Source organism: Pristiophorus japonicus, chromosome 3 (assembly GCF_044704955.1).
Source record: "Pristiophorus japonicus isolate sPriJap1 chromosome 3, sPriJap1.hap1, whole genome shotgun sequence".
Lineage (NCBI taxonomy): Eukaryota > Metazoa > Chordata > Chondrichthyes > Pristiophoridae > Pristiophorus > Pristiophorus japonicus.
The window spans coordinates 330,111,113-330,137,470 of NC_091979.1; the positions used below are offsets into that span (position 1 = coordinate 330,111,113).

General features: G+C 48.1%; 1 protein-coding gene, 1 non-coding gene and 1 pseudogene across 4 annotated transcripts in view; all 3 read right to left on the minus strand.

Annotated features, from left to right (window-relative positions):
• The window catches only part of LOC139256522 (zinc finger protein 850-like), a 511,041-nt pseudogene that overhangs the window by 150,488 nt on the left and 334,195 nt on the right, over window positions 1–26,358 (minus strand).
• Window positions 1–26,358, minus strand: part of LOC139260402 (zinc finger protein 239-like) — a 70,193-nt gene that overhangs the window by 27,208 nt on the left and 16,627 nt on the right. The window contains exon 2 of one of the 3 annotated variants that reach the window (XM_070876975.1): window positions 8,259–8,353. The exons of the other annotated variants lie outside the window; for them this stretch is intronic. The gene's annotated coding sequence lies outside the window, so the exon portion shown is untranslated. The remainder of the gene's footprint in view (window positions 1–8,258; window positions 8,354–26,358) is intronic. 3 annotated transcript variants of the gene reach the window in all.
• Window positions 11,220–11,291, minus strand: trnav-aac (transfer RNA valine (anticodon AAC)). The gene has a single exon. It is a non-coding gene; the product is annotated as a tRNA-Val (tRNA).

Below are 26,358 nucleotides of genomic sequence, written 5' to 3' on the forward strand. Positions count from 1 at the left end.
TCTTTGGAGGAATATAGAAAGTTAAGAGGTAAAATTAAAAAGGACATTAGAAATGCTAAGAGAGCATGAAAAATTCTTGGCTAGTAAAATTAAGGAAAACCTAAATATGTTCTATAAATATATTAAGAGCAAGAGGATAACTAAAGAAAGGGTCGGGCCTATTAGAGACCATGAGGGTAATCTTTGTGTGGAGGTGGAAGATGTTGGTATGATGCTTAATGAATACTTTGCATCTGTTTTCACAAAGGAAAGGGGCAATGCAGATACTGCTGTCGAGGAGGAGTGTGAAATTCTGGATGAAATAAACAGTGAGAGAGGAGGTATTAAGGGGTTTAGCAGCTTTGAAAGTAGATAAGTCCCCAGGCCCAGATGAAATGCATCCCAGGCTGTTGAGCGAAGTAAAAGAGGAAATAGCAGATCCCTTGACCATCATTTTCCAGTCCTCTTTGGATCTGGGCATGGTGCCGGAGGACTGGAGGACTGCTAATGTGGTACCCTTGTTTAAGAAGGGAGAAAGGGATAGGCCGAGTAATTACAGGCCTGTCAGACTAACCTCAGTGGTGGGAAATTATTGGAAAAAGTCCTGTAAGATAGGATAAATCTACATTTGGAAAGGCAAGGATTAATTAAGGACAGTCAGCATGGATTTGTTAAGAGAAGATCGTGTTTGACTAACCTGATTGAATTTTTGGAGGAGTTAACCAGCGGGGTCGATGAGGGTAGTGTGTACGATGTAATGTATATGGACTTCAGAAAAGCTTTTGATAAGGTCCCACATGGTAGACTGGTCACGAAGGTGAAAGCCCATGGGATACAGGGCAAAGTGGCAAGTTGGATCCAAAATTGGCTTCGAGGTAGGAAGCAAAGGGTAATGGTTGATGGATGTTTTTGTGACTGGAAGGATGTTTCCAGTGGGGTTCCGCAGGGCTCAGGACTGGGTCCCTTGCTTTTTGTGGTATACATCAACGATCTAGATTTGAATATAGGGAGTATGATTATGACGTTTGCAGATGACATTAAAATTGGCTGTGTGGTTGATAATGAAGAGGAAAGTCATGGACTGTCGGAGGATATCAATCTACTGGTCAGGTGGGCAGAGCAGTGGCAAATGGAATATAATTCGGAGAAGTGTGAGGTAATGCACTTTGGGAGGGCTAATAAGGAAAAGGTATACACATTAAGCGGTAGGTGATCAAAGGGACTTTGGAGCGCTAGTCCACAGATCCCTCGAAAGTAGCAGGCCAGGAGGATAAGGTGGTTAAGAAGCCATACGGAATGCTTGCCTTTATTGGCTGAAGCATAGAATACAAGAGCAGGGAGGTAATACTTAAATTGCATAAGACTCAGGTTAGACCACAGCTGGAATTCTGGTTGCTATATTATAGGAAGGATGTCATTGCACTAGAGAGAGGGTGCAGAGGAGATTTACTGGGATGGTGCCTGGAATGGAGAACCTTAGCTATGAGGACAGATTGGATAGGCTGGGTTTGTTCTCATTGGAACAGAGGAGGCTGAGAGGAGACCTCATTGAGGTGACAAAATTTTGAAGGGCCTGGATATAGTAGATAGCAAGGGCCTATTTCCCTTGGTGGAGGGGTCAATTACGAGGTTGGTGGAAGGCTCATCAGAGGGGATTTAAGGGGAGGCTTCATGCAGAGGGTTGTGGAGGTCTGGAACTCACTGCCTGGAAGGGTGGTGGATGCAGAAACCTTCACCACATTTAAAAGGTGCTTGGATGGGCACTTGAGGTTACGGACCTAGAGCTGGTAATTGGGATCAGACTGGATAACCTCGTGTTGGCTGGTGCAGATACGATGGTAAGTACTGCAGGGAATCGAATACGGCCAGGGACCTGGACTAGTTTTGATCGCCCGGATGGGTCAGAGAGGAATTTTCCCAGATTTTCTTTTCTCCAATTTGCCTGGGTTTTTAATCTGGTTTTTGCCTCTTCCAGGGGATCACATGGCTCCGGTTGGGGTGGAGTGTAGAATGTTTCGGTGCAAGGGGTGTCGCAGTTGTGTGAGGCGGACTGGTTGGGCTGGGTGCTCTTTACCTTTCCGCCATTGTTCATAGGTTTATATGTAACCTTCAGGGCTGCTGACCGAGGGCCGTGTGGCTCTTTGTCGGCCGGCGTGGATACGATGGGCCGAAATGGTCTCCTTCTGCGCTGTGGATTTCTATGTTTCTACCAAAATTACTTTAAATCTATGCCCCTGGTTATTGACCCGTCTGCTAAGGGGAATAGGTCCCTCCTATCCACTCTATCTAGGCCCCTCAGAATTTTATAAACCTCAATGAGGTCTCCCCTCAGCCTCCTCTGTTCTAAAGAAAACGCAGCCTGGCCAATCTTTCCTCATAGCTAAAATTCTCCAGTCCATCCTCGTAAATCTCTTCTGTACCCTCTCTTTCCTGTAATGTGGTGACCAGAATTGCACGCAGTATTCTAGCTGTGGCCTAACTCGTGTTTTATACAGTTCAAGCATAACCTCCCTGCTCTTGTATTCTATGCCTTGGTTAATAAAGTCTAGTATCCCGTATGTGTTCTTAACCACTTTATCCACCTGTCCTGCTACCTTCAGGGATCTGTGGACGTACACTCCAAGGTCCCTCTGTTCCTCTACACTTCTCAGTGTCCTACCATCTATTGTGTATTCCCTTTCCTTGTTGGCCCTCACCAGATGCATTACCTCACACTTCTGTGGATTGAATTCCATTTGCCCCTGTTCTGTCACCTGACAGGTCCATTGATACCTTCCTGCAGTCTACAGCTCTCTCCTTCATTATCAACCACACGGCCAATTTTCATATCATCTGCAAACTTCGTAGTCATACCCCCTACATTCAAGTCTAAATCACTGATGTATACCAGAAAAAGCAAGGGACCCAGTACTGAGCCCCGTGGAACCCCACTGGAAACAGCCTTCCAGTCACAAACACCCATTGACCATTAACCTTTGCTTCCTATCTCAGCCAATTTTGGATCCAAGTTGCCACTTTGCCCTGGATCCCATGGGCTGTTACTTTCATGACCAGTCTGCCATGTGGGATCTTATCAAAAGCCTTGCTAAAATCCATATACACGATATCAAACACAACACCATCATCGACCCTCCGTGCGACCTCCTCAAAAACATCAATCAGGTTAGTCAGACACGACCTTCCATTAACCAATCCGTGCTGACTGTCCCTGATTAATCCTGGTCTTTCTGAATGAAGATTTATCCTGTCCCTCAGAATTTTTTTCCAATAATTGAAAGTCCAAATTGGGGAAACTGAATCTTATTTTGTCATCCCATTGAGATTGGGACCAGAGGGACAATAAATAATATTAATAAATAAATTATTTTAAAAATCGGTGATTAGACCTGCAGTATGATCAAAATCTCCAGATCGCGCCACAAATTGGGAGCGTGGGGAACTGTGAAGAGGACTGTAAGTGAGTTCAGTCTGAATGCACAGGTTTGTAAATGAGACAGATAGATGTCAGATGAAATTTAGTGCAGAGAAATCTGATGTGATACATTTTGGGAGGAAGAAAAAACGAGAAATGTACATTAAACGGTAACATTTTACAAGGAGTGGAGGGGTAGAGATTTTGGGATGTAAGATTCTAGCTAATGCCTTGTCTTATTAATTAGCAGGTTCGAGAGTCCAGTGTCAGCAACTTTAATACCTTAATAAGAAATTTAGATGAGCAGTTTCTCAGTCGACTGCCGTACCTTATACTGATCCATCAATCAGAGTAAACATGCAACGTGTTCACAGTAACTGACACCAGATCAGCCCGCTGGATGGAACCTCGGACACCCTGAGCTTGATCTCCGGTGTCTCCAGTCCCCACTGCCCCCTTACATCAGTCTCCCCTCACTTTTATACCCTGCACTGATCCACCTCTGGCACCGGACTCTTCTTTGTCTTCTCTGCTGGGTTTGAGCAGGAAGTGAGGAAAAGACAGCTGGAACTTCTCTAATCTGTGATTTACAAGGTCACTTTCCCTGGTTCCCAGCACTTACTTTTCTTCAGTAATTTTCTCATTATTCCTAAACTACCTGCCTGCTGTTAATTCTTATAGGTATAAACATCACACATAATCTAATCTATTCTATTACTCACACTGGTTTTAGCTTGGAAGAAGCACTGAGGGTAGCAAGGGCACAGAATGTACTCTGGTTGCGGAACTTCAATGTCCATCACCAAGAGTGACTCGGTAGTACCACTACTGACAGAGCTGGCCGAGTCCTGAAGGACATATCTGCCAGACTGGGCCTGCAGCAGATGGTGAGAGAACCAACACGAGGAAAAAACCTACTTGACCTGGTCCTCACCAATCTACCTGTCGCAGATACGAACAATGACGGATAGGTAAAGACCATCGGGTACATCGAGCCTGTCCCACATGGAGATACATCTGTCTATGACAGCATTGGTAGCAGTGACCACTGCACACAGTCATTGTGGAGACAAAGTCACACCGAACACACTCCCAAATGTGTTGTGTGACACTACCACCGAGCTAAACGGGATAGAGTCAGAACAGATCTAGCAGCTCAAAACTGGGCATCCAAAGGTGCTGTGGGCCATCAGCAGCAAAATTGTATCCCACCACAATCTGTAACCTCATGGCCCGGCATATCCCTCACTCTAACATTACCATCAAGCCTGGTTCAATTAGGAGTGCAGAAGAGCATGCCAGGAGCAGCACCAGGTGAACCGAGAAATGAGGTACCAGCCTGGGGAAGCTGCAACACAGGACTACATACATACTGAGCAGTGGAAGCAGCATGGTATAAACAGGGCTAAGCAATCCCACAATCAATGAATCAGATCAAAGCTCTGCAGTCCCACCACCTCCAGTCGTGACTGAACACCAGAACACACATAAGAACTAGGAGCAGGAGTAGGTCATTCAGCCCCTCGAGCCTGCTCCGCCATTCAATAAGATCACGGCTGATTTTCTACCACAACTCCACTTCCTGCACTGTCCCCATATCCCTTAATATCCTAGGCTGGCTTCAGTTCTACACTCACTGCTTCCCCTCCCTCTCCTCCCCTGAGGGTACTGACTCTGGCTGGGTTCAGTTCTACACTCACTGGTTCTCCTCCCTCTCCTCCCCTGCAGGTGCTGACTCTGGCTGGCTTCAGTTCTACACTCACTGGTTCCCCTCCCCTGAAGGTGCTGACTCTGGCTGGGTTCAGTACTATACTCACTGATGTCTCTCCCCTGAGGGTGCTGACTCTGGCTGGGTTCAGTACTACACTCACTGGTTCCCCTCCCTCTCCTCCCCTGAGGGTACTGACTCTGGCTGGCTTCAGTTCTACACTCACTGGTTCCCCTCCCCTGAGGGTGCTGACTCTGGCTGGGTTCAGTTCTATACTCACCAGTTTCTCTCCATTATGTGACCCATGTGCCCAATCTCCGTGTGAACCTCGACACTGAGTGTCGACAGGCTATTCCACTGTCCTCACTGAGGCCTCACACGTGCATTTTCCAGCAGGGTCACTGGACCCTCCTCCCAATGGCTCAGTGGGTAAAGGCATGTAGGGTCTGCTCCCCCCCCCACACTGTAATACGGACTGTAGAATGGAATATAAAACCCACGGACAGTGGGACTGGTTAATAAAAACCAAACCTCAGTACAAACACCCAGAGGATGGGCTATACAGTGAGGGATTCATTCAAACATTGCAGCAAATGATGACTCATTGACAGACTGGAAGGACATCAGAGACAATGATACAGGATACCTGCCATCGATCGAATCAACACAGGCAATAGCACCAGACGCCGGCCATGCACACCTTCACTGGTCCCTGGTCCCTGTCAAGAAGGAAGAGGGACATTCACACATTCCTCAACTGTGGAGCCAGATCTGTTCCCAAGGAATGTTTGCATTGTGCTACACAGCAGGATAGCTGATCATGCCCCTGTCTGGGCCAGGGGGTGGAATACACTGATGATCAAGAGGTAATTAACCATCGGAAGAGTCGACAGGGGAACAGCAGGAAAAATGTTTGATGCTGTGATTATGAAGCCCCATAAAAAGAGGACCACTTCGGAGCGAGGGCAGTGCAGTGAAGGAGGATGCAGGGTGGTCACCTGGTCCCGGCCTACAACTCTTTTGTTGCAAAAACAAAGAAAGAATTAATCCAAGTGTCCCTTTATTAAAGGGGGGGGGGGGGGAAGGAACACTCCAAACATTTTTCAAGTGCCCTTTATTTTTGTTTTTTTGTGTTTTTTAAAGGCACCGAGAGGCAAATTATACAAGTGCCCCTGACTCGGGGGACACTAAAAACCCGGCAATAAAACAATTTAAACTTCAAAACATATAAAATCAAATTAACATTTGGTTGCCGGGGGTGATGATGCACTCCAGTCCCTCCGGTGCCCATCTCTCGCGGAAGGCCGCGAGCATACCGGTGGACACCGCGTGCTCCATCTCCAGGGACACCCTGGACCGGATGTACGCGCGGAAGAGAGGCAGGCAGTCAGGTTGAACGACCCCCTCGACCGCCCGCTGCCTGGACCAGCTGATGGCCCCCTTGGCCGTGCCCAGGAGCAGTCCTACGAGGAGGCCCTCGGACCTACCCGCTCCCCTCCGCACAGGGTGCCCAAAGATCAGGAGTGTGGGACTGAAGTGCAGCCAGAATTTCAGGAGCAGCCCCTTTAAATAATAAAACAGGGGCTGCAACCTCGTACATTTAATAAAAACGTGGAACACGGACTCTTCCAGACCGCAGAAATTGCAGGCGGCCTGGGAGCCCGTGAACCGGTTTAAAAATTTATTGCACGGGACTGCTCCGTGCACCACCCTCCAGGCCAAGTCCCTGATAAATACTGGGAGGACTCCCGCGTAGAGTGCCCTCCATCAGGGACCCCCGCCTCCTCCGGACGGCAAGATGGTGCGCCATGGCGTGTCCGGACGGCAAGGTGGAGAGTGTGCAGGAGCAGCCCGGGTCCCGGCCTACAATCGACACCGGAACAACCAGCTGTGTGGGTAACTGTAAGCTTCAGTCAAACCGTAGGAAAATTTGTCCGAGTAGTTTTGTAATTGCAGTCAAATCACGGAAGGGTTTTAAACTGTGATATTTCATGTTAGGTTTCAGGTAACCTCGTGTAGGGGGCTTGTATTGTGGGTTCTGTGTTATTCCGGTCGAATCTCAGGGAGGTTGTGTACTGGGGAATAACGCAAGTTCAATAAATGTACAAGTTTAAGGTTGAGCCAAAGCCGAGAGTATTTTGTTCTTATAAATCCTGAAGTGAAGAACTGTTGGTGAGGGGTTACAGAATCTCTTTCAGGCACCACCCAGTGTGACTGAGTCATAGTTCCACCATTCAATTAGATCGTGGCTGATCTGTATTTTAACTCCGTCTACCTGCCTGGGTTCCATCGCCCTTAATACCCTTGCCTAAGAAGAATCTATCAATCACCGTTTTGGAATTTTCAATTGGCCCCAGCCTCAGTTTTATGGTGGACAGAGTTCTGGATTTCCACAACACTTTAAGAACATAAGAAACAGGAGCAGGAGTAGGTCATACAGCACCTCGAGCCTGCTGCGCCATTCAATAAGATCCAGGATGATCTTGTACTTCAGCTCCACTTTCCCGCACTATCCCCATATCCCTCGATTCCTTTAGTGTCCAAACAGTGTTCTATCTCAGCCCTGAATATACTCAACGACTCAGCATCCACAGTCCTCTGGGTGGGGTAGAGAGTTCTAAAGATTCACGACCCTCTGAGTGCAGAAATGTCTCCTCAGCTCAGTCCTAACTGGCCAAGCCCGTATCCTGAGACTATAACCCTTAGTTCTAGACTCTCGAGCCAAGAGAAACAGATTCTCAGCATTTGTGTGAGGAAGTGTTTCCTGACATCACCCCGGAACCTCAGTGGTGGGAAAATTATTGGAAACAAATCCTGAGGGACAGGATAAATCTTCATTTGGAAAGGTATGGATTTTTCAAGGACGGTCAGCATGGATTTGTTAAGGTTAGGTCGTGTCTGACTAACTTGATTGAATTTTTCGAGCAGGTAACCAGGAGGGTCGATGAGGGCAGTGCGTATGATGTAGTGTATATGGATTTTAACAAAAAAATCATTGGAACAGAGGAGGTTGAGAGGAGACCTCATTGAGGTGACAACATTTTGAGGGGCCTGGATATAGTAGATAGCAAGGGCCTATTTCCCTTGGAGGAGTGTGGAGTGTTTGAATCGCGATTTAACTTTTAAAAAATAAATTGTTTAACGGGTTCACAAACTCACCTGACAGGCCGACTCAATCAATCATCACTCACCAACATTAAACTGCCAGATGAAGTTGAGGGGCTCAGAGGAAGAAATAAAATGATGCCGTGAATCTGAGTTAAGAAATAAAATTAGAGAAGCATGATTAAATGAATGAGGAGAGGAAATATAAACTAAAGGGTACAATCCTAAAGGGGGTGCATGAACAGTGAGACCTGTGGGTATATGTACACAAATCACTGAAGAAGGGGAAATAGGCCCTTGCTATCTACTATATCCAGGCCCCTCAAAATGTTGTCACCTCAATGAGGTCTCCTCTCAACCTCCTCTGTTCCAATGATTTTTTTGCTAAAATCCATATACACTACATCATACGCACTACCCTCATCGACCCTCCTGGTTACCTGCTCGAAAAATTCAACTAAGTTAGTCAGACACGACCTAACCTTAACAAATCCATGCTGACCGTCCTTGATAAATCCATACCTTTCCAAATGAAGATTTATCCTGCCCCTCAGGATTTTTTTCCAATAATTTTCCCACCACTGAGGTTCCGGAGTGATGTCAGGAAGCACTTCCTCACACAAATGGTGAGAATCTGTTTCTCTTGGCTCGAGAGTCTAGAACAGGACAGGTTGGGAAAGCAGTTAAAAAACTTACAGGATCCTGGGCATCGCAGAGTACAAAAGCAAGGAAGTTATGATGAACCTTTGTAAAACACTGGTTCAACCTCAACTGGAGTATTGTGTCCAATTCTAGGCACAGCACATTAGGATGTGATGCCTTAGAGAGGGTGCAGAAAAGATTGACAAGAATGATTCACAAGATGAGGGACTTTAGTTACGTGGATTGACTGGAGAAGCTGAGGTTATTCTCCTTGGAGCGGAGAAGGTTGAGAGGAGAACTGATAGAGATGTTCAAAATCATGAGGGGTCTGGACAGAGTAGATAGAGAGATACTGTTCCCATTGGGGGAAGGGTCGAGAACCAGAGGAGACGGATTTAAGGTGATTGGCAAAAGAACTAAAGGCGATGTGAGAAAAATCTATTTTACTCAGCGGGTGGTTAGGATCTGGAATACACGGCCTGAAAGGGAGCTGGAGGCAGACTCAATCACAGCTTTCAAAAGGGAGTTGGATAAGTATCTGAAAGAAAACATTTGCAGGGCTGGGGGAAAGGGCGGGGCAGTGGGACTCGCTGGGAGCAGGCAAGGGCTCGACGGGCCGAATGGCCTTCCGTGCTTTAACCATTCTCTGATTGTGTGAGCAGAACCACTCTGTTCCCTGACTCAATCTAAAGCCTTCCTGACTGTGAGCACCTGTTAAACCTGGCCTGCACCTTCACTGCTCCAAGGAGAACCACCCCAGATGCTGCAGCCATCATCTTATTGAATGGCGGCAGGCCCGAGGGGCCAAAGGGCCGACTCATCTCCTATTTCTGATGTTCTCCTGTATTCATGTCACTGGTCCCCATCCTGCACCTGATGGCCTCCCTGCAGCAAGATGGCCGCCGCACATGCTCCCTGCTCTGTAACGGGACAATGGAAAGCATGTGACATCGAGGAAGCCCCACCCGTCGCTCCCTGCTCCCCGCGGCGGGCGGACCCGTGCTGCCCAAAGATGGCGGCCGACCGCCTGTAACCCCCGACAGTAACCAAGGCCTGTCCACGCCCAAAGGAGCCCCACAGCCGCCACCGACTCAGCGGCCAAATCTCGCCGCCCACACGTGTCCGTGAGTCCGCAGGGAGGCTGGGCGCACTGCCCGGGCCGCTCCTCCATCCTCCGCGGCGGCTGCGTAACATCGTCCTTCCGCCGGCAATCTCCCACAATGGGCTGGCCCCGCGCCTGCGCACCACTCTGCCCCGCCTCACCCGGGCCCCGAGCTCAAAGGCCGCGAGCGGAGCCCGACAACAAACCTCCAACCGCGCGCGCGCGCGCAGCACTCAGCCCGCAGCCAATGGCGAGGGGCCGTGGGACACCAGCCCACCCAGCGCGCGCTGCTCCGCGCCAATCAGCGGCGGAGGGCGGGGCTACGGCACGAATCAATCAGCGAACAATGCAGGGCGCGCGGTGCTGATGGGAAAGTGTCTGTGACCACACAAACACAAGATGCTGCAAGTCTTTGCGGCTCAGGCAGCATCCGTGGGCAGCAACAGAGTTAACGGATCGGGTCGGCGGCTCTTCATTAGAACTGGAGTGTGTTTGGAAAGAACAGATCCTGAAGGATCATCATAGGCAGTCCCTCGGAATTGAAGACTTGCTTCCACTCTAAAAAATGAGTCTTTAGGTGGCTGAACAGTCCAATATGTGAACCACAGTCCCTGTCACAGGTGGGACAGAGTGGTTGAAGGAAGGGGAGGGTGGAACAGATTTACCGCACGCTCCTTCTGCTGCCTGCGCTTGATTTCTGAACGCTCTCGGCGATGAGACTCGAGGTGCTCAGCGCCCTCCTGGATGCACTTCCTCCACTTAGGGCGGTCTTTGGCCAGAGACTCCCAGGTGTCGGTGGGGATGTTGCACTTTATCAGAGAGGCTTTAAGGGTGTCCCTGTAACATTTCCTCTGCCCACCTTTGGTTCGATTGCCGTGATGGAGTTCCAAGTAGAGCGCTTGCTTTGGGAGTCTCGAGTCTGGCGTGTGAACAATGTGGCCTGCCCAGCGGAGCTGATCAAGTGTGGTCAGTGCTTCGATGCTGGGGATGTTGGCCTGGTCGAGGACGCTAATGTTGGTGCGTCTGTCCTCCCAGAGGATTTGTAGGATCTTGCAGAGACATCGTTGGTGGCATTTCTCCAGCAACTTGAGGTGTCTACTGTACATGGTCCATGTCTCTGAGCCATACAAGAGGGCAGGTATTACTACAGCCCTGTAGCCCATGAGCTTGATGGCAGATTTACATAAGAACATAAGAATTAGGAACAGGAGTAGGCCATCTAGCCCTTCGAGCCTGCTCCGCCATTCAATAAGATCATGGCTGATCTGAAATGCTTCCGCCCGGTTTCGAACCGGGACTTTTCGGGTGTTAGGCGAACGTGATAACCACTACACTACGGAAACACTGTAGGACCAGGAAGGCCTGGTCTTCAAACACTCTTTTCCTCAGGCAGCACTGGAGGCAGCATTGAATCTCTTTGTCAATGTCTGCTCTTGTTGATAAGAGGCTCCCAAAGTATGAGAAATGGTCCACGTTGTCCAGGGCCACACCGTGGATCTTGATGAATGGGGAGCAGTGCTATGCGGCGAGGACAGACTGGTGGAGGACCTTTGTCTGACGGATGGTTAGTGTAAGGGCTATGCTTTCATACGCCTCAGTGAATACATTGATGATGACTTGGAATTCAGCCTCTGTATGTGCGCAGACGCAGACGTTGTCCGCGTACTGTAGCTCGACGACAGAGGTTGGGGTGGTCTTGGACCTGGCCTTGAGATGATGAAGGTTGAACAGGTTCCCACTGGTTCTGTAGTTCAGTTCCACTCCAGCGAGGAGGTTGTTGAGTGTGAGGTGGAGCAGGGCAATGAGGAAGACTGAGAAGAGGGTTGGGGCGATGACTGAGCCCTGTTTGACCCCGGTCTGGACATGGATTGGGTCTGTAATGGATCCGTTGGTAAGGATCACACACCACCCCTGTGCTCGCTGACCAACATTGGCTCCCGGTTAAGCAACGCCTCGATTTCAAAATTCTCCTCCTTGTTTACAAATCCCTCCACGGCCTTGACCCTCCCTATCTGTGTGATCTCCCTCAGTCTCACACCCCCCTCCCTCCCCCTGAGATAGCCTCTAACTCTGGCCTTGACCCTCCCTATCTCTGTGACCCCTCTCCCCCTGAGATAGCCTCTAACTCTGGCCTTGACCCTCCCTATCTCTGTGACCCCCCTCCCCCTGAGACAGCCTCTAACTCTGGCCTTGACCCTCCCTATCTCTGTGACCCCTCTCCCCCTGAGACAGCCTCTAACTCTGGCCTTGACCCTCCCTATCTCTGTGACCTCCCTCCCCCTGAGACAGCCTCTAACTCTGGCCTTGACCCTCCCTATCTCTGTGATCTCCCTCCCCCTGAGACAGCCTCTAACTCTGGCCTTGACCCTCCCTATCTCTGTGACCTCCCTCCCCCTGAGACAGCCTCTAACTCTGGCCTTGAGCTGCCTGGGCCCCAGGCTCGGGAAGCCGCTGTTTAAAAGCCCCTCTGTGAGCGGCCTGTCGCTCCCCGGCCTTCACTGATTGTTGTGTCTCGGGGCCCAATGTCTTTGTCCGGGAACACTCTCACACCACGCGCTCTCACCTGGACAAAGACAAGTTGTTGTTGTTGCGGCTCAGCCAATCAGCGGCACAGGTCCCGCCCCTCGGGCTCCCCGATTGGTTGGAGGACCCGCCGCCGGCTCGCTCCCCATTGGTGGGAAGCTCCCGTCAATCAGGCCGTGGGCCCGGGTCACGTGTCCCTGCCGGCACAGAGCTCTCCAGCCTGATCCCACGGTGCAGCTCTCGGCTTACATAGATATAAGGCTTACATTTATATAGCGCCTCTCACCGCCACCAGATGTCTCAAAGCTCTTTACAGAGAATGAAGTTCTGCTGGAGTGTAGTCACTGTTGTAATGTGGGAAATGCGGCAGCCAATCTGTGCACAGCAAGATCCCACAGGCAGCCATGTGGTTGAGGGATAAATATTGGCCAGGACAGCGGGGATAACTCCCCTGCTCTTCATCGAATTTGGGACATGGGATCTTTTACAGCCACCAGAGAGAGAGAGCAGACGGAGCCTCAGTTTAACGTCTCATCCGACAGTGCAGCACTCCCTCAGCACTGCACTGCACTGCACTGTCAGCCGACAGTTTCTGTGTTCAAGTCCCTGGAGTGGGACTTGAACCCACAACCTTCTGACTCCGAGGCGAGAGTGCTACCCACTGAGCCACAGCTGACCCCTGTGCTAAGCGAAATAGGTCCTTGCTATCCACTCTATCCAGGCCCCTCATAATTTTATATACCTCAATTAGGTCTCCCCTCGAAACCTTCTTCAGATTACTTTAAATCTATGCCCCCAGTTATTGACCCCTCAGCTAAGGGAAATAGGTCCTTCCCATCCACTCTATCTAGGCCCCTCATAATTTTATACACCTCAGTGCCTCTTTTCCTAAGAAAACAACCCCAGCCCATTCAATCTTTCCTCAATTAAAATGCTCCAGTCCAGGCAACATCCTTGTAGATCTCTGTACCCTGTCTAGTGCAATCACTTCTTTCCTGTAATGTGGTGACCACAACTGCACACAATACTCTAGCTATGGCTGAACTAGTGTTTTATACAGTTCAAGCATAATCACCCTGCTCTTATATTCTGTGTCTCAGCTAATAAAGGCAAGTATTCCCAATGCTTTATTAACCACCTTATCTACCTCTCCTGCTCCCTTCAGGGATCTGTGGACAAGCACTCCAAGGGCACTCTGTTCCTCTACACTTTTCAGTGTCCTACCATTTACTGTGTATTCCCTTGTCTTGTTAGCCCTCCCCACATGCATTATCTCACACTGGGTTGAATTCCATTTGCCACTGTTCTGCCCACCTGACCAGACTATTGATATCTTCCTGCAGTCGACAGTTTTCTTCTTCATTATCAACCACACAGCCAATTTTTGTATCATTTGCAAACTTCTGAGTCATACCCCTACATTCAGGTCAAAATTATTGACATATACCACAAAAAGCCAGGGACCTACTACTAAGCCCTGCAGAATCCCACTGGAAACAGCCTTCCAATCACAAAAAACACCCATCGACCATTACCCTTTGCTTCCTGCCTCTGAGCCAATTTTGGATCCAACTTGCCACTTTGCCTTGGATCCCATGGGATTTTACTTTCGTGACCAGTCTGCCATGTGTCAAAAGCCTTGCTAAAATCCATATACACTACATCAAATGCACTCCCCTCATCAATCCTCCTTGTGACCTCTATGGTAGAGCTATCCAGTTAGTTCCACTCCCCTGATCTTTCCCAATAGCTCTGCAAATATTGTCCCTTTAGTATTTATCCAATTCACTTTTGAAAGTTACTATTGAATCTGCTTCCATCACCCTATCAGGCAGTGCATTCCAGATTGCAATAACTCGCTGCTTATAAAATGTTTCCTCATGTCTCCTCTGCTTCTTTTGCCAATCACCTGAACTCTGTGTCCTCTGGTTACCGACCCTTCTGCCAATGGAAGAGCTATAGAGGTAGGGGATACAATAGTCAGGAGAGCAGACAGGTGTTTCTGCGGCCGCAAACGTGACTCCAGGATGGTATGTTGCCTCCCTGGTGCCAGGATCAAGGATGTCACTGAGCGGCTGCAGGGCATTCTGGGGGGAGAGGATGAACAGCCAGAGGGCATGGTCCATATTGGGACCAATGACATCGGTAGGAAGAGGGATGAGGTCCTGCAGGCAGAGTTAGGGAGCTAGGAGAGAGATTAAAAAGCAGGACCTCAAAAGGTAGTAATCTCTGAATTACTCCCGGTGCCACGAGCTAGTGAGTACAGAAACAGGAGGATAGAGCAGATGAATACGTGACTGGAGAGATGGTGCAGGCGGGAGGGCTTTAGTTTCCTGAGGCATTGGGACCACTTCTGGGGGAGGTGGGACCTGTACAAGCCGGACGGGTTGCACCTCAATAGAGCCGGGACCAATATCCTTGCAGAGGCGTCTGGTCCTGTGTAATGAGACAGGATTAATAAACAATCTCCTAGTAAAGGATCCCCTTGGAATGAGTGATCATTAAATGGTTCAATTTCAAATTCAGATGGAGGGCGAGAAAGTTGGATCTCTAACCAGCGTACTAAGCTTAAATAAAGGAGACTATGAAGGTATGAGGGCAGAGTTGGGTAAAGTGGGCTGGGAAAGTAGATTAAAGTGTAGGACGGTTGATGAACAGTGGTGTACATTTAAGGAGATATTTCATAACTCTCAAGAAAAATATATTCCAGTGAGGAGAAAAGGGTGCAAGAGAAAAGATAGCCATCTGTGACTAATTAAAGAAATAAAGGACGGTATCCAATTAAAAACAAGGGCAAACAAAGTGGACAAAACTAGTGGGAGGACAGAAGATTATAAGCTTTTAAAAGCCAACAAAGAATGACTAAAAAACTGATTATGAAAGTAAACTAGCACGAAATATAAAAACAGATAGCAAGAGTTTCTACAGGTATATAAAAAGGAAAAGAGTGGTAAAAGTAAATGTTGGTCCCTTAGAGGACGAGACCAGGGAATTAGTAATGGGGAACATGGAGATGGTAGAAACTCTGAACAAACATTTTGTATCAGTCTTTACAGTCGAGGGCACTAACAATATTCCTACAGTGGATAGTCAAGGGGCTATAGAGGGGGAGGAACTTAACACAATCACAATCACTAAGGAGGTGGTACTCAGTAAGATAATGGGACTAAAGGCAGATAAATCCCCTGGGACCTGATGGCTTGCATCCTAGGGTCTTAAGAGAAGTAGCAGCAGGGATTGTGGATGCATTGGTTGTAATTTACCAAAATTGCCTGGATTCTGGGGAGGTTCCAGCAGATTGGAAAACTGCAAATGTAATGCCCCTATTTAAAAAAGGAGGCAGACAAAAAGCAGGAAACTATAGACCAGTTAGCCTAACATCTGTGGTTGGGAAAATGTTAGAGTCCATTATTAAAGAAGCAGTAGCAGGACATTTGGAAAAGCAAAATTCGGTCAGGCAGAGTCAGCATGGATTTATGAAGGGGAAGTCATGTTTGACAAATTTGCTGGAGTTCTTTGAGGATGTAACGAACAGGGTGGATAAAGGGGAACCAGTGGATGTGGTGTATTTGGACTTCCAGAAGGCATTTGACAAGGTGCCACATAAAAGGTTACTGCACAAGGTAAAAGTTCACGGGGTTGGGGGTAATATATTAACATGGATAGCGAATTGGCTAACTAACAGAAAGTGGTTCATTCTCAGGTTGGCAATCAGTAACTAGTGGGGTGCCGCAGGGATCAGTGCTGGGACCCCAACTATTTACAATCTATATAAACGACTTTGAAGAAAGGATAGAGTGTCGCCGACGATACAAAGATGGGAGGAAAAGCAACGTGTGAGGACACAAAAAATCTGCAAAAAGACAGACAGGCTAAGTGAGTGGGCAAAAATTTGGCAGATGGAGTATAATGTTGGAAAGTGTGAGGTCATGCACTTTGGCAGAAAAAAAATCAAAGAGCAAGTTATTATTTAAATGAAGAAAGATTGCAAAGTGCCGCAGTACAGCGGGACCTGGGGGTACTTGTGCATGAAACACAAAAGGTTAGTATGCAGGTACAGCAAGTGATCAGGAAGGCCAATGGTATATTGGCCTTTATTGCAAAGGGGATGGAGTATAAAAGCAGGAAAGTCTTGCTACAGTTATACAGGGTATTGGTGAGGCCACACCTGGAATACTGCGTGCAGTTTTGGTTTCCATATTTACAAAAGGATATACTTACTTTGGAGGCAGTTAAGAGAAGGTTCACTAGATTGATTCCGGGGATGAGGGGGTTGACTTATGAGGAAAGGTTGAGTAGGTTGGGTCTCTCCTCATTGGAATTCAGAAGAATGAGAGGTGATCTTATCGAAATGTATAAGATTATGGGGGGGCTTGACAAGGTGGATGCAGAGAGGATGTTTCCACTGATGGGGGAGACTAGAACTAGAGGACATGGTCTTAGAATAAGGGGCCGCCCATTTAAAACTGAGATGGAGGAGGAATTTCTTCGCTCAAAGGTCGTTAATCTGTGGAATTTGCTGCCTCAGAGAGCTGTGGAAGCATGAACATTGAATAAAGTTAAGACAGAAATAGACAGTTTCTTAAACGATAAGGGGTTATGGGAAGCGGGCGGGGAAGTGGAGCTGAGTCCATGATCAGATCAGCCATGATCTTATTAAATGGAGGAGCAGGCTCGAGGGGCCATATGGCCGACTCCTGCTCCTATTTCTTATGTTCTCCTTGGAGCAGGGAAGATTGAGAGGAGATTTGATAGAGGTGTTCAAAATCATGAGGGGTCTTGCCAGAGGAGATAGAAAGAAACTGTTCCCATTGGCAGAAGGGTCGAGAACCAGAGGACACAGATTTAAGGTGATTGGCAAAAGAACCAAAGGCATCACAAGAAAAACCCTTTTTGCGTAGCGAGTGGTTAATATCCGGAATGCACGGCCTGAGAGGGTGGTGGAGGCAGACTCAATCACGGCTTTCAAAAGGGAATTGGATAAATACCTGAGAGAAAACATGAGCAGGGCTGTGGGGTAAGGGCGGGGGAGTGGGACTAGCTGAGGTGCTCTTGCAGAGAGCTGACACGTGCTCGACGGGCCGAATGGTCATGTTCCGTGCTGTAACCATTCTCTGATTCTATAGTTCTAACTCTCTCAGCACAAGCCTCTATTCCCTTCTCCCTCATATACTGAACCTAAGTGCATCGATACTGGAAACACAGAGAGACCAATCCAGAGCCGCTCTGTATCAGGGTGGGCACTGGATACGGAAGTCGCTCCTTGGCCTCCTGTGTGGGTCTGTGTGTTGCATCAGTTTGAGCTGGAGTGGAGAGGGGGGAGAAGCTGCTGGGTTTCATCCCCAGTACCTCTGAGCCCAGTCGGGCCCAACAATTTCCGATGAGAGACTGTCAACGGCGGTGGATTCTAGGGGAGATTACTGTCCTCACAATGTAGAAGAGTATTGTTTTAGGAACAAGTATTTCTGTCGAGGCTTTCAATGTACAGATTTGTTTTAATCCATTCTTGGGATGTGGGTGTCGCTAGGAAGGCCAGAATATATTTCCAATTTCCATTTGCCCCTTGACAAGGTGATGGTGGGGCTTCTCGAACCGCTGCAGTCCGTGTGGTGAAGGTCCTCCCACAATGCTGTTAGGTGAGGAGTTCCAGGATTTTCACCCAGTGACGATGTAGGAATGGCGATATATGCCCAAGTCAGGATGTGAGACTTGGAGGGGAACTTGGAGGTGATGGATTTCCCATGCACCTGCTGCCCCGGTCCATCTAGGTGGTAGAGGTTGTGGGTTTGGGAGGTTCTTTCAAAGTTCTGGTTGAGTTGCAGATGTATAAAGTCCCTCACCTGTCCACCTCTCTCTCCTCCCATAGAGGTCAGAGTCTTGTGTAGGCCCAGACCGGGTGGTGGGTTCCCTTCCCTGAAGGACATTAGTGACCAGTTGGGTTTTGACAACAATCCGGCAGCTTTCATGGTCACTTTTTTTTCTGCTGATGGCCGCACAAATAAGCAGGTTCAGTTTGCTCAATTTCACAACCTGCCTTTGTGTTTTTGTGAGTTCTCTCTCACCCACCCTTTTTCCTGTTTGAAATTCTCTTTACAGGGTATTAAAAGCGGAGGATTTGTCGACCGGAGGTTCAAACCAAACATCACATTAAGATCTGACGGAGTCACTTGATTCATCGGGAACGGAATATCATCGGCCTTTGACCATGGAAGCAAAAAGCACCGTTCACAGCGGGGAGAAACAGTACACGTGCTGTGTGTGGACAAGGCTTCAGCCGATATTCTAACCTGGAGAGACACAAGCGCAGTCACACTGGGGAGAAACCGTGAAAATGTGGGGACTGTGGGAAACGTTTCAACTCTCCGTCGCAGCTGGAAACACATCGGCGAGGTCACACTGGGGAGAGGCCATTCATCTGCTCTGAGTGTGGGGAGGGATTCACTCAGTCATCCAGCCTGCTGATACACCAGCGAGTTCACAAGTGACTGTAGTGATTGGAATCTGCTGTTATTGCTGCTGTTAATCACATCCAGGACTAAATCGCGTTCATTCTGACAGTTGGAGTTTGTTTCCGCTGATGTTAATAGCTCCTGTAATTGGACTGGACTTTAATGTTTGGGATATAGATGAATAAATTAGTGTTGTTTTCAACACATTGCTGTAGATGTTTGTCTTTTCCACCAGAGTGTTTAGCATCACCTGGCTGGAGCTCAGAGAGGACAATCTGCGGGGAGGATTGTATGGTTGGTGGGGGGGGCGCCGGGAGAACTTCAGCCTGGACATTGTCCTTTAGGCCACACTGAGAGGCAAAGGGCACTTTGGTCTTTCTCATCTCTCTGCACTGACAGCAAAGTCGCCGTGTGGGTTAATCTTGACGCGTGTTAGGTGCAGATAATATCCACCCAAGGGTGTTTAAAGAGATGGGACGGGTGCTCTGTCAGCGCCTTGCCCAGATCTCCAACAGCTCAGTACAGTCATGGATTAGAAACATAGAAAATAGGTGCAGGAGTCGGCCATTCGGCCCCTCGAGCCTGCACCACCATTCAATAAGATCATGGCTGATCATTCCTTCAGTACCCCTTTCCTGCTTTCTCTCCATACCCCTTGATCCCCTTAACCGTAAGGGCCATATCTAACTCCCGCTTGAATATATCCAATGAACTGGCGTCAACAACTCTGAGTGAAGAAGTTTCTCCTCATCTCAGTCCTAAATGGCCTACCCCTTATCCTAAGACCATGTCCCCTGGTTCTGGACTTCCCCAACATCGGGAACATTCTTCCCGCATCTATCCTGTCCAGTCCCATCAGAATTTTATATGTTTCTATGAGATCCCCTCTCATCCTTCTAAACGCCAGTGAGTAAAGGCCCAGTTGATCCAGTCTCTCCTCATATGACAGCCCAGCCATCCCTGGAATCAGTCTGGTGAACCTTCGTTGCACTCCCTCAATAGCAAGAACATCCTTCCTCAGACTAGGAGAGCAAAACTGAACACAATATTCCAGGTGAGGCCTCACTAAGACCCTGTACAACTGCAGTAAGACCTCCCTGCTCCTATACCCCCTAGCTATGAAGGCCAACATACCATTTGCCTGCTTTACCGCCTGCTGTTTCCTGAGATTGGAAGGTAGCACACGTAGTTCCCATTTTCCAAATTGGGCACAAGTCTGAGCTCGGGAACTGAAGGCCCATCAACGTGACCTCGATCACCGGGAAGGTGCTCGAAGGGATCCTGAGAGATGCTGTTTTCCATCATGGGGAAAGTGAAGAGGCCATTAGAGATACTGAACATGGATTCCGGTAAAAAGGTCACGTCTTACAAACTAACTTGAGTTTGTAAAGAAGTTGTTAGGTTGGTGGATGGGGGAATCCGGTTAACATTGTCCACCTCAGGATGTCAAACTCATTTTCTATGGTTCCAATATCCTGGCAGATGGTATGGGCCACATTCAGCAAAAGCTATTAAAATAGGAATAAATGAAGATAAACTACATCGGAATTTATATTCAGATTGTATTTACTGCCGCTGTTCCCAAGCCCTGGCACCTGTTAGCTTGAGCATTCATGAACTGACCCTGCTCAAACCATAACCACAAGGATATCGAGGCATTGTTCTGCCTGTGACCACAAGGCTATGTCACTGCCACACACAGATAGCGTTTACTTGTTTCACATCTCCATACAAACACCATCACTTCACACATCCCCTTTCTACACAATTGCAGCAGACATGAGCAAGGACATGAGGCTTATTAAAAGACACATTTCATTACAGCAAAGGTTACACTGGGAGAAATGTTCAGTTATTTCCCATTACAGGCAAAATGCCGGACAAACCAGCAGCACACTGGCACCTGAACAGTGTCTCATCGGCCTACAGGCTTTTCTTAAATAGATTTGCTGCCTGGATATAAACTTACACCAGGTTTGCAGGTGTGATGCTCTATTCACACATTGAAGGTGGAAGAGGTGCTGTGGGGCACACGCTAAGCCCAGTAGCTGGAAGTGATCAACAGACTGGGTTTTGTGTTTAGTGATCCCGGGCGTGTTACCAATACCAGCAAAGATGAAGCCCATGGAATAAAAGGGACAGTGGATACTGTCTCACTGTGAGCGAGTCAGAATGAGAAGCTTTAACAACAGCCGATGTTTCACAAAGGGAGACCTCACCAGACCAAAGGACATTGGTGGCGTTTAACGGGCTGTTTGTGTCACTGGGCTACAGGAGGTTATTTGTGACAGAGAGAAAGCTGGTCATAGCAAACAAACAGTTTACCGGCCTTCTCAGTATGATCAGGGGGATGTGTGTTGAGACAGGATGTCCCAGCTCTCCTCCCCCTGGGTTGTGTTCCACACTCTGGGCCTTGGGCCTTCCCTGGGGATTCTCAGTATGAACAGGAGGATGTGTGTTGAGACAGGATGTCCCAGCTCTCCTCCCCCTGGGTTGTGTTCCACACTCTGGGCCTTGGCCCTTCCCTGGGGATTCTCAGTATGAACAGGGGATGTGTGTTGAGACAGGATGTCCCAGCTCTCCTCCCCCTGGGTTGTGTTCCACACTCTGGGCCTTGGGCCTTGGGCCTTCCCCGGGGATTCTCAGTATGAACAGGAGGATGTGTGTTGAGACAGGATGTCCCAGCTCTCCTCCCCCTGGGTTGTGTTCCATACTCTGGGCCTTGGGCCTTCCCCGGGGATTCTCAGTATGAACAGGGAGATGTGTATTGAGACAGGATGTCCCAGCTCTCCTCCCCCTGGGTTGTGTTCCATACTCTGGGCCTTGGGCCTTCCCCAGGGATTCTCAGTATGAACAGGAGGATGTGTGTTGAGACAGGATGTCCCAGCTCTCCTCCCCCTGGGTTGTGTTCCACACTCTGGGCCTTGGGCCTTCCCCGGGGACTCTCAGTATGAACAGGGGATGTGTATTGAGACAGGATGTCCCAGCTCTCCACCTTTAAAGGGACAAGGAGAGGACCAGCTGGGCTGAATGGCCCTGCTTTATGACATCACTGCAGTGCCTGGCAACCACCCTCGCTGAGCCCTGATCATTATGGGCTGGGTTGAGCTCAGTGCTGTTACAGGAAGGGAAACAGGAGCAGGATTCGACCTGTGTGGAGCCCAGGATTAATGGGGAGAGGTACAGGATCAATTTATACCTTATTGAGTGAGCAATGTCAGTGACCCGGACACTCCCTGTCCCTCAGTATCTGTCGGGGAACGACCGATGAGTTCACTCTGTATCTAACCCGTGCTGTGCCCGACTGGAGAGTGTTTGATGCTGGCACGAGATGCTCAGCTCGATGAGCACAACATTTAACCCAAAGATGATCAGATAAACCCATCAGCTTCTCCCCTGGACACAGGTCCTGAAGGGCAGGGAGTGTCTCTAATAATTTGTCTGGTGTCAGTGATCAAATTTAAACACCTCACTCATCTCTTTTTTAAATTTGTTCATGGGATGTGGGCATCGCCTCTCACCTCTCATTCTTCTAAACGTGAGCGAATATAGGCCTAGTCTACTCAATCTCTCATCGGACAATCCCTCCATCCCAGGAATCCGTCTGGTGAACCTTTGTTACACTCCCTCTACAGCAAGTTTATCTTTCCTTAGGTAAGGAGACCAAAACTGTGCACAATACTCCAGGTGTGGTCTCACCAGGGCCCTGTATAATTGCAGTAAGACGTCTTTACTCTTATACTCAAATCTTTTTGTAATAAAGGCCAATATACCATTTGCTTACTGTACCTGCATATTAACTTTTAGCGATTTGTGTACAAGAACACCCAGGTCCCTCTGAACACCATTTCCCAATCTCTCACCATTTAAAAAAATACTCTGCCTTTCTATTTTTACTATCAGTGTACAACTTAACAATTATTCACATTATATTTGCCATGTTCTTGCCCACTCACTGAGCCTGACTTTCTCCCCTTGAAACCTCTTCATCCTCCTCACAACTTACATTCCCAACTAGCTTTGTATCCTCAGCAAACTTGTATATATTACATTTTGTCCCTTCATCCCAATCATTGATATAGATTGTGAATATCTGGGGCCCAAGCACCGATCCTTGTAACACCCCACCAGTTACAGCCTGCCAACCCGAAATGACCCGTTTATTCCTACTCTCTGTTTTCTGTCCATTAACCAATCCTCAATCCATGCTGGTATATTACGCTAATCCCATCAGCCCTAATTTTGTTTAATAACCTCTTGTGTGGCACCTTATCGAATCCTTCTGTAAATCTAAATGCACCACATCCAGTGATTCCCCCTTATCTATCCTGCTAGTTACAGCCCCAAAAAACACGAACAGATTTGTCAACTACAATTTCCCTTTCATAAATCTGTATTGATTCTGCTCAATCCTGTTATTACAGGAGATGCAGTATAATGTGGACAAATGTGAGGTTATCCACTTTGGGGGCAAAAACACGAAGGCAGAATATTATCTGAATGGCGGCAGATTAGGAAAAGGGGAGGTGCAACGAGACCTGGGTGTCATGGTACATCAGTCATTGAAAGTTGGCATGCAGGTACAGGTGGTGAAGAAGACAACTGGTTTGTTGGCCTTCATAGCTAGGGGATTTGAGTATAGGAGCAGGGAGGTCTTACTGCAGTTGTACAGGGCCTTAGTGAGACCTCACCAGGAATATTGTGTACAGTTTTTCTCCTAATCTGAGGAAGGACATTTTTGCTATTGAGGGAGTGCAGCGAAGGTTTACCAGACTGATTCCCAGAATGCCTGGACTGCTTTATGAGGAGAGACTGGATCGACTGGGTCTGTATTCACTGGAGTTTAGAAGGATGAGAGGGGATCTCATAGAAACATATAAAATTCTGATTGGACTGGACAGGATAGATGTAGGAAGAATGTTCCCAATGTTGGGGAAGTCCAGAACCAGGGGACACAATCTAAGGATAAGGGGTAAGCCATTTCGGACTGAGATGAGGAGAAACTTCTTCACTCAGAGAGTTGTTAACCTGTGGAATTCCCTGCCGCAGAGAGTTGTTGATGCCAGTTCACTGGATATATTCAAGAGGGAGTTAGATATGGCCCTTACGGATAAAGGGATCAAGGGGTATGGAGAGAAAGCAGGAAAGGGGTACTGAGGTGAATGATCAGCCATGATCTTATTGAATGGTGGTGCAGGCTCGAATGGCCTACTCCTGCACCTACTTTCTATGTTTCTATGTTATTTCCGAAGTGCCCTGTTACCACGTGCTTAATAATAGATTCTAGCATTTTCCCGACTACTGATGTCAGGACTACCGGTAATGCTTGGGTTAGATACAGAGTAAATCTCACTCCATCCTGTCCCAAACACGACCAGGGTTGATGCAGATTAAATCTCAGTCTACAATATCCCAAACACTCCCAGGGCAGGTACACCATGGGTGAAATATAGAGTAATTCCTCTCACGACACTGTCCCATCAAACAGTCCCAGGGCACGAACAGCACAGGTTAGATACTAACTAAAGCTCCCTCTACACTTTCCAAATAAACACTCCTAGGTCAGGTACAGCATAATTTAGATACAGGGTAATCCCCTCTCACACCTCGCTCTGCAATTGTACAGGGCCTTGGTGAGACCACACCTGGAGTATTGTGCACAGTTTTGGTCTCCTTATCCAAGGAAGGATATACCTGTCTTGCTTAGATACAGAGTAAAGCTTCCTCAACATTGTCCCACCAGACATTTCAAGGGCAGGTACAACACAGGTTAGATATGGAGTATATCTCCCTCTACCCTGTCACAAGCATTCCAGAGTAGATATTGCATTGGTTAGGTACAGAATAAAGCTCACTCTACATTGTTGCATCAAATACTCCCAAGGCAAGTACAACACGGGTTAGACACAGACTAAAGCTCCCTCTACGCTGTCCCATCAAACACTTGCAGGTGAAGTACAGCACGGTTTAAACAGAGTAAATCTCTCCCTACACTATCCCAGTAAACAGTTCCAGGGCAGGTCAGCACAGGTTAAATACACAGTAAGGATCCCTCTGCACTGTCCCACCAGACATTCCCAGCATATGCACAGCTCAGGTTGAAAAAGAATAAAGCCCCCTCAACATTGTCCCATCAATCACTGCCAGGGCCGGTAGAGCACAGGTTAGACATGGTGTATATCTCCCCCAAACACTCCAGGGCAGGAACAGCATGGTTAGATACAGAGTAAAGCTCCCTCTACACTGTCCCATCAACTATTCCCAGGGCAGGTACAGCATGGGATAAATACAGTCATTTCTCCCTCGAGATTGTCTCATCGGACATTCCCAGGCATGTACAGCACGGGTTACATAAAGATTAAATCTCCCTCTCGCCTGTCCCAAACACTTCCACGTTAGGTACTGCATTGGTGAGATATAGAGTTAATCTCCCTGTACGCTGTCACATCAAACACTGCAGAACAGGTACAGCACAGAACATAAGAATTCGGAATAGGAGTAGGCCATCTAGCCCCTCGAGCCTGCCCCGCCATTCAATAAGATCATGGCTGATCTGGTCGTGGACTCAGCTCCACTTACCCGCCCTCTCCCCGTAACCCTTAATTCCCTTATTGGTTAAAAATCTATCTATCTTTGACTTGAATACATTCAATGAGCTAGCCTCAACTGCTTCCTTGGGCAGAGAATTCCACAGATTCACAACCTTCTGGGAGAAGAAATTCCTTCTCAACTCGGTTTTAAATTGGCTCCCCCGTATTTTGAGGCTGTGCCCCCTAGTTCTAGTCTCCCTGACCAGTGGAAACAACCTCTCTGCCTCTCTCTTGTCTATTCCTTTCATTATTTTAAATGTTTGTATAAGATCACCCCTCTGAACTCCAAGGAGTAAAGACCCAGTCTACTCAATCTATCATCATAAGGTAACCCCCTCATCTCCGGAATCAGCCTAGTGAATCGTCTCTGTACCCCCTCCAAAGCAAGTATATCCTTCCTTAAGTAAAGTGACCAAAACTGCACGCAGTACTCCAGGTGCGGCCTCACCAATACCTTATACAGTTGCAGCAGGACCTCCCTGCTTTTGTACTCCATCCCTCTCGCAATGAAGGCCAACATTCCATTCGCCTTCCTGATTACCTGCTGCACCTGCAAACGAACTTTTTAGGATTTATGCACAAGGACCCCCAGGTCCCTCTGCACCGCAACATGTTGTAATTTCTCCCCATTCAAATAATATTCCCTTTTACTGTTTTTTTTTCCCCCCAAGGTGGATGACCTCACATTTTCCGACATTGTATTCCATCTGCCAAACCTTAGCCCATTCGCTTAACCTATCTAAATCTCTTTGCAGCCTCTCTGTGTCCTCTACACAACCCGCTTTCCCACTAATCTTTGTGTCACCTGCAAATTTTGTTACACTACACTCTGTCCCCTCTTCCAGGTC